The sequence below is a fragment of the Taeniopygia guttata genome, chromosome 8 (genome assembly GCF_048771995.1).
Source record: "Taeniopygia guttata chromosome 8, bTaeGut7.mat, whole genome shotgun sequence".
Taxonomy (NCBI): domain Eukaryota; kingdom Metazoa; phylum Chordata; class Aves; order Passeriformes; family Estrildidae; genus Taeniopygia; species Taeniopygia guttata.
Window position 1 is genome coordinate 15,010,479 of NC_133033.1, and position 7,022 is coordinate 15,017,500.

The window sequence follows — 7,022 nt, forward strand, 5'->3', positions numbered from 1 at the left end:
AGTGACAGAACATTTCATACAATAATGGCCATACTATGCAGTAAAAGATTTGTATTTCTGAGCTGTATTTTGCGAAGGAGCCAATTAATGAAATAGGGACAAAGGAATGGTAACATCACAAAAAGCAGGCTCCAGCTGGCCCAGGAGTCCCCTCCAGTATGGGCTGTTACCAGCTACCCCACAGGCAGCTGCCAAATGCCCTAAAGCAGCAATGGAAAGCCTTCTGAAACAGTAAGTTTCTCCTAACTTCTAGTAATGTTATTGGTTTTAACTGTGCATGTTCTCACTGCCTTGTACTCATGTCTAAATTATTTTTGAAAGCCATTAAAGTCTTCAGCTATGTTACCTTGTTACATTGATGTCCACAAATCATTTAGGCATTGGAAAAAACATTTCTTTTGCAAAGTTTCATTCCTTCTTTCAGTTTTACAGGCAATTCTCATCACCACCTCATATTTATTAACAGTTTGCAGTTTAAAAAAACCTTTGTGGTTCATTCTGTCTCTTGGCTGCAGGCTTCTGAGAAATATTGATAACTAATTAAATGGAAAAGGTAAAGATGGTAGTACCACTGGTAAGTTTTTTTGTTTGTTTGGGTTGTTTTGTTTTGTTTGTTTTAAGAGTCTGTTGACAGCCAAGGTTCAGATATAGGCACAGACCATAAAATTCCTCACTATAGTTTCTGTCCAGTCTCATGGTCATGTCCAAGGAGCTCGGATCCCAGACAGCAAAGAGTTTATACCACTCTTAATAGCAATGTGAACTCTTAATACCATTTTCCAAAGAATATAAGGTTGGAAATGTAAAGATTAAGATGGCAAGTATTTCACTTTACCAAGAAACAAAATAATCCAAGCAAGTAGCATTCTGCTCCTTGTTTTCCTTGGAGGCAGTTTTAGTGGCTAAGATGCCTGCAGGTCATCAGCTTATCTACAGAAGCTGAATCCAAATGCTCACCTATTTAATCTAAATGATGAGTTACCCAAGTCTTAGTCAAGACCCAAAGTGTAACAGGATGCTCCTCTTCACATCTCTTTGTAACACATAAACTCTGTGCATAATACACATAGCCAAAGTTGATGAGTTAGTGCAATATTCACAAGCAGAGAGTAGCCTTTTGAATATAATCATTTGCCAAATAAAAAGGCATCTATTGGTGAACAAAGTTTTCAGAGTTTGTCTTTACAAAAAGAATCATAATGCAGAGGTAATGTCAGCAAGGATAAACCACTGACTTTATGAAAATTATTTGGCTTTCAATAATGGAAATGTAAGTATATGTTTAAGCAATTACAAAACTATATACATCAAAAATGTGTACTTTCCAGGGCCCTTGACTATTTTGAGGTTTCTTGGTTTTCATGAGGCAAGCTTTCCTCTAGTCCTTTTAACTTCCTGACTGCTTAGTCTACATTATAAGCAGGGTCATACTGTTGAAGGACAATCCCACTGTAATCAATACAACATCATGATAGCAACCAATGTCCCTAAGGCAAAAAACAAGTATGTCTGTTGGAGTAAACTCTCGTGGGACATCCAAAAGGTTAAAAAGAAACAAACAGAAGCCTTATTCTGAGATCTGATTTACAAAATCCTGTAAGAATAAACATAGAGAAGGAATCTTGTTTTACAGAGAATACAAGTTTAAATGATTTGGGAAATATCCAGGCATATCAACAGATATTCATTCTGATGTTCAAAGACACAGAAAATAGACCCAGTTTTTAAATTCTACTTTTCTGGAGTCTTATTTATCAGTGCAAACCAGCTGTGTCAATAGGATAGTGCTGAAGATGTCTCCCACTGTCACCTTATGTCTAAGGTCAAGTGTTTTGTATCCTTTGCTGTTCTAGGTGATTAACAACAGTTTTAGCTGTAGACAGCTGGATACTTACAGGGTTGCAAGCACTGATGGTTAGTCTTGTCTTTGATTATATGAATTGACTTTGGTTTCAGCAATAGTTGAAAATTCTGTGGAACTCGACAAACTACAAATAGATTTCTCTGACTTTCCTGTTTTCATTCTGATGTGTACAAATTACCTCAACATGCCCTTTTTTTTCTGAAAACACTAAGGTCTGAAAGAAACTCTTGTTATATTGTTGCCACTTAGGTTTCACTGAGCCTGCATTATCTACTCACAGCTTTAATGACTTCCTGCAGAGAGAGGCTCTGTAGAAGTCTTGGCAGCAGGGCTAAGAATAGCATTAAATGCAAGGTTATCTAGGCATTACACTCACTGTAACATGCAATTAACTCTCCTCTTCCATTTTCATTACACAATTATTCATTAATGTCAATTTAATTTTATGCATTGTTCTACATGACCGAAGGCTGATTACGGGCCTTTTCACTCCAATATCCCAAGTTAACTGGTGCCAGCCTCTCTCAGGGCTGCCTAATTGCAATTTAGCCCAGACAATTCCTCCCATTTTTGCCCTCCAGTAATGGAACAACAGATCACGGCCAGGTAAAGATTTTAAGGTGGAAATAAAGCCGAAGCCTGAGCAGCACTGAAAACACTAAAGACACGTCCCTCCCTTCCCTTTAAATATCTCACCGGTTTTGAATTGTCATTTATTGTAGCTGCCGATGATTTAAAAAAGCCTCATAACTTAAACTGGCCTCTCCAATGTCCCTTGGAGTTCTCCAGGTATATAACCCTGCTTCAACATAAACCCAACATTTTGTATTGTAAAGACTCTGTATAATGTATATTTAATTGATTTGTTCAACAAGAAGGTAGCCATGCTATGATCTCTTTTCATGGAATTTGGTTTGCCTCACTGGTTATCTTTTGGCAAAGTTTTGAAAAATTTTTCAGCATTTTCATGTTTAACTTCTTGTACTTTATTCAGTTCAGCTCTCTGAAAAACAATTCTTTATCAGATAATTTTCTTGACAAAAGAATGCAGAAAGTCTCACACTTACATCAACACATGATACAAGCTGTTCTCACTGCAAACCACTAAATAAGCCACCTAAAAAAGTCATGATATAAATATAGCCAAAACCAATACAGATTCTTCCACATCATCTTCTCCTAGTAATTTACATTGTACTGTAAATCTGCACAAGTAGCTCATAATTACTTTTACCCCCATTTTTAGTGGCAGACCATACCCTAAAGTAAGATTTAAAGAATGGCTAAGACAAGCTATGTGCCTGTTTCCTCCAAATCATGTGAGACTGTATGTCTCAGATTAAAAATCCCATAAAAAGAGAGGAAATAATTCAGTGTCTTCTACCTGACTGAGCTACCAGTTTAATTTCAGAAGAGGGTTTGCATGAGGCCTTTTCCACATACCTGATAGAAAGACTGTGATGAGACATGCCTTAAACATTGTCTGATGCCTAAGGGTAGGCAACAAGCTGCTTCTTTGGAAGCAATAATGAAAGAAAACAAGTTATATGCATTACAGCACCCCTTTCTCTCCTTTTTTGACACTATGTTTAAGGCTGTGTCAGCATTCTTGCTTGGAACCCCTGTTTTCAGGGGCTTTGTAATGCAGTCATAAAAATGAATTCCATGCTGAAACTTGGCACCTTTCGGCCTAAGAGCAAAACTTTTTTATAAATTGACAGAAAAAAAAAAATCCTTTTTGTTGCTTCAAGGTTGATCCCTCCCTCTCCCCTATTCAAACTATAGAAAACTCACTGCACAGTTCACTTTATACAACTACAAATAAAAGTTATTTGCAGGACCTATTTGCAGTCAATTAAGTGGGTGTGGATACTTTGGTAGCTGCTTTTTGAAAGTATTCAGTAACTCAGGACTGAAAGATAAAATGTATGGATGTCATTGAGCTTAAATTATTTTATCTCTTGTTATTCTTTACAATATTAAGTTTCATGGTGATTTAAATCATTAGGAAAAAAGTTATTAAGCATGAGAATAGTCAGTACTAGTGATGCATTAGATTGGAAACTTCACAAACCAACTTTGTCAATGGCACAGCCACATTTACTGCAAAGGAGTTCTATAGAGGCTACTTAAAAATGCACAAATGTGTACTTAGCAAACTAAATGTGAATGGATATGATGAGGTTCTTACAGATGATGACGCAGTAAAATATATTTTAAAACTCCCTAAATAGGTTTTAACTTAATTAGGTCAATATGTGTGTTTAAAGCTTAATTTATATGATCAGGTCAGTAACTGGTATTTGGGGGATTTTAAAATAGATTTTTAAAGATTTGGTATTTTTAACAAAAGGCAAAATAAAAAACCTGTGCTGTTTTTTTATACCTGCAGGCTAAGGTATAAACTAGACAGGGTCAAGGAATTAAAAGTGAAGGCAGACATTATGGTTCAAAATTGCAGAGGGCCACACACAGCATGGGAGGTGTCAATGCTGTACATGCTGTATTGCCCTGACTAATTGCACAAGTGGAGGATAAAGTGGGAAAGAATTTTAAAAATATTTGATCTCTTTTTGATCAAATTTTCATCTTTTTTTTTTACTGTGATTCTGATATAGGTTATGTTGACCTGGGTCTTTAAGTTATGAGGCTTACACTTCCATATTTTGTTTTGAATTCAGCTTTGACTTCTAAATGCACACATATTTTAACAGCTGAACTTGTCTGATACTTTGATTTTGTGGCCTTAACTTATAAGTTTTATAAGTTACCAACAGTTTATTGCCTTCTAGAGCTTTTTGATTCATGCTCTGTTTGCTTTCCTTCTGGTTTCTTGAGGTTTATGGCCATGGGACCTAATCTGCTGTTTTCATTATGTATGTTAGACAAAATCTGTATTGCTAGCAGAGCCTAGTTTAGGTCTGAAAGTTTTATATCTAAAGTTAAACCATTATTGTGTAACAAATAGTTACTCAGAAAATGCCCTTGCATCTGTCAGTTCCCTGAAGTCATCAACTGATTTGAACTCTTTGTATTTAAACTAATTTAATTGTGCAATAACGTTACAAACCAGCTAGTGTTACTGCAGTGCATTGCACAGGCCTTCATGCACAACTTTCTAGACAGAGTTTCTTAACCAACACAAAGCAAGAACTGCCAGTGGTAAGGAACAATTTGGACTGGATTAATTAAACAGTGAAAGTCACAAAATGGGCATAATTGCACTTGAAAGTTTATAGGCACCTTTTTTCTTGATGTTTTTGACAAGCTGAATTAGGTGTAATGCATGGATACAGGGTACCTGGCTGGGATGCTGAGGCTTGGAATGATACTACCTATACACAGTTGTATGCTTTTGCCTACAAAACTTGTAAAAAGTACTGTAGCTACCCATATCTGCTCATATTTTTTAAACTAGAATTTGAATTTCAGTAGATTAAACAAAAATCTGTAATGAGCATCTTACTATCCTGGGTATTGATAAAGTATTCACCGAGCGAATGTTAAATGTTAAATGGTTGAGAAAAGCAAAACTGGATAAAATCATGACAAAGCCACAGGTTTACCTCTGAAGCTACATGGCCATAGAAAGGGAATCCTGAAAGTTTAAATATAATTATCTGCCACCTAAATAATAATAATGTCCAAAACCTAATTTGTCTGGAAGCAATTTGGGGTTTGACAGCCAGTAGCCACACATTATCTTCCCTGAGAGAGCAGTCTACCATGTAATGCTTAGATTTGCCTGAGCTGAACATGCATCTTGCATGTTTTTGCAGCCAAGATGGGAAGGGACTGCGATGGTCCACAGGTGGCAGCTCTGGTGGGGGACACAAAGTGGAGCCTCCAAAGGCCTGAGCCAAGGTGACTGCTGCAAAGTCAGTCTCAGTTGGAAACATTCTCCGTGGCTCCTAATAGGAGCAGATTGGTTTTTCATGGGCTAAAATTCAGAGAGGAGAGAACCAGCTTGCCTTATGATTATTCATTCCATTGTTTAGGTTTTAGACCATATTCAGGTACTGGGCATGCTCCCTGCTAAGACAGCTTTTTAAGTATGCTGGCTGTTTAGTTTGCCAAGCATATGTAAAGAGTTTTAAAAATGAAATAATTCTTTTGTATTAAAAAATATATTTATTGTTCCCTTCCCCCTAAAATACCCCAATTGTTTTTCATTACAGCTTGCTTGCATGCCAAATTTAATTTAAGTAAATAAAGATATTTTTTAGGTAAAGAATTTAAAAAAACCCCAGCATTATAGTTATGTAAAATCTATGCTTCTGTAATTTAAAACAATGCTACCCTGGAGTTTTAAACTTTCCAAAATGAGGATTTATAATGAAACACCTGACAAAACCTTAACATACAGATACTAATAAGTTATTCTGTAAACAATGAACTTGATTCAGATTTTTTTAAAACGACCTTATTTAGCCTAGCGTGACTTCACTTACTCCAGTTAAATAGTTTCCCCCATTTACCTTGTTGTGAGTGGCTGCAATCATGCATGGTATATGGTAAACACATGTTGGGGGATCTGTACAGATCACTTTTTTAAGGTCTACATTGACAAAAATGGATAGTAGATGAAGTGAGGTTTCTAATGACTTAGCCAGAAAAACACTTAATGAATAAAAATAAATGTGTGTTACTTCAAATTCCATTGTAGTTTACCTCATTTTTACCTTATAGCTGTTCAGGTTTCTTGCCCCCCCCCCCCCCGCCCTGTGATATTAAATCCACCCAGCATTCTTGACAATATACTTTTTGGTTTCTGTATAATTTTACTAATAAGGTTTCTAGAAATACTATGTTCTATTTAGAGGCAGCATTACTTATACACAACTGGCAATTGTACAGCCATTCTGAAAGGCTGAAATGTCTCACTGAGGTATTATTCCAGCTGTTGCAGGCCTTGTATTGGCCTTAGGTGCTGACTCAGAGTAGGACTTCGTGTTGCAGAATCCTGCCCTAAACTGTAATTCTAATGAGGCTCAGGACAAGGGTGATAGCTGCTGGGGTGAGAAGGCAGAACTGGTAACTTCACTGTCTGAGCTGTAGCCCAACTCAAAATCCAGTGCATGATCACAGATTTGCACTAAAAGAATGACAGTGGGAGACATGTGAACATGTAGTTCCTTCCACTCATGTAAAACCAACT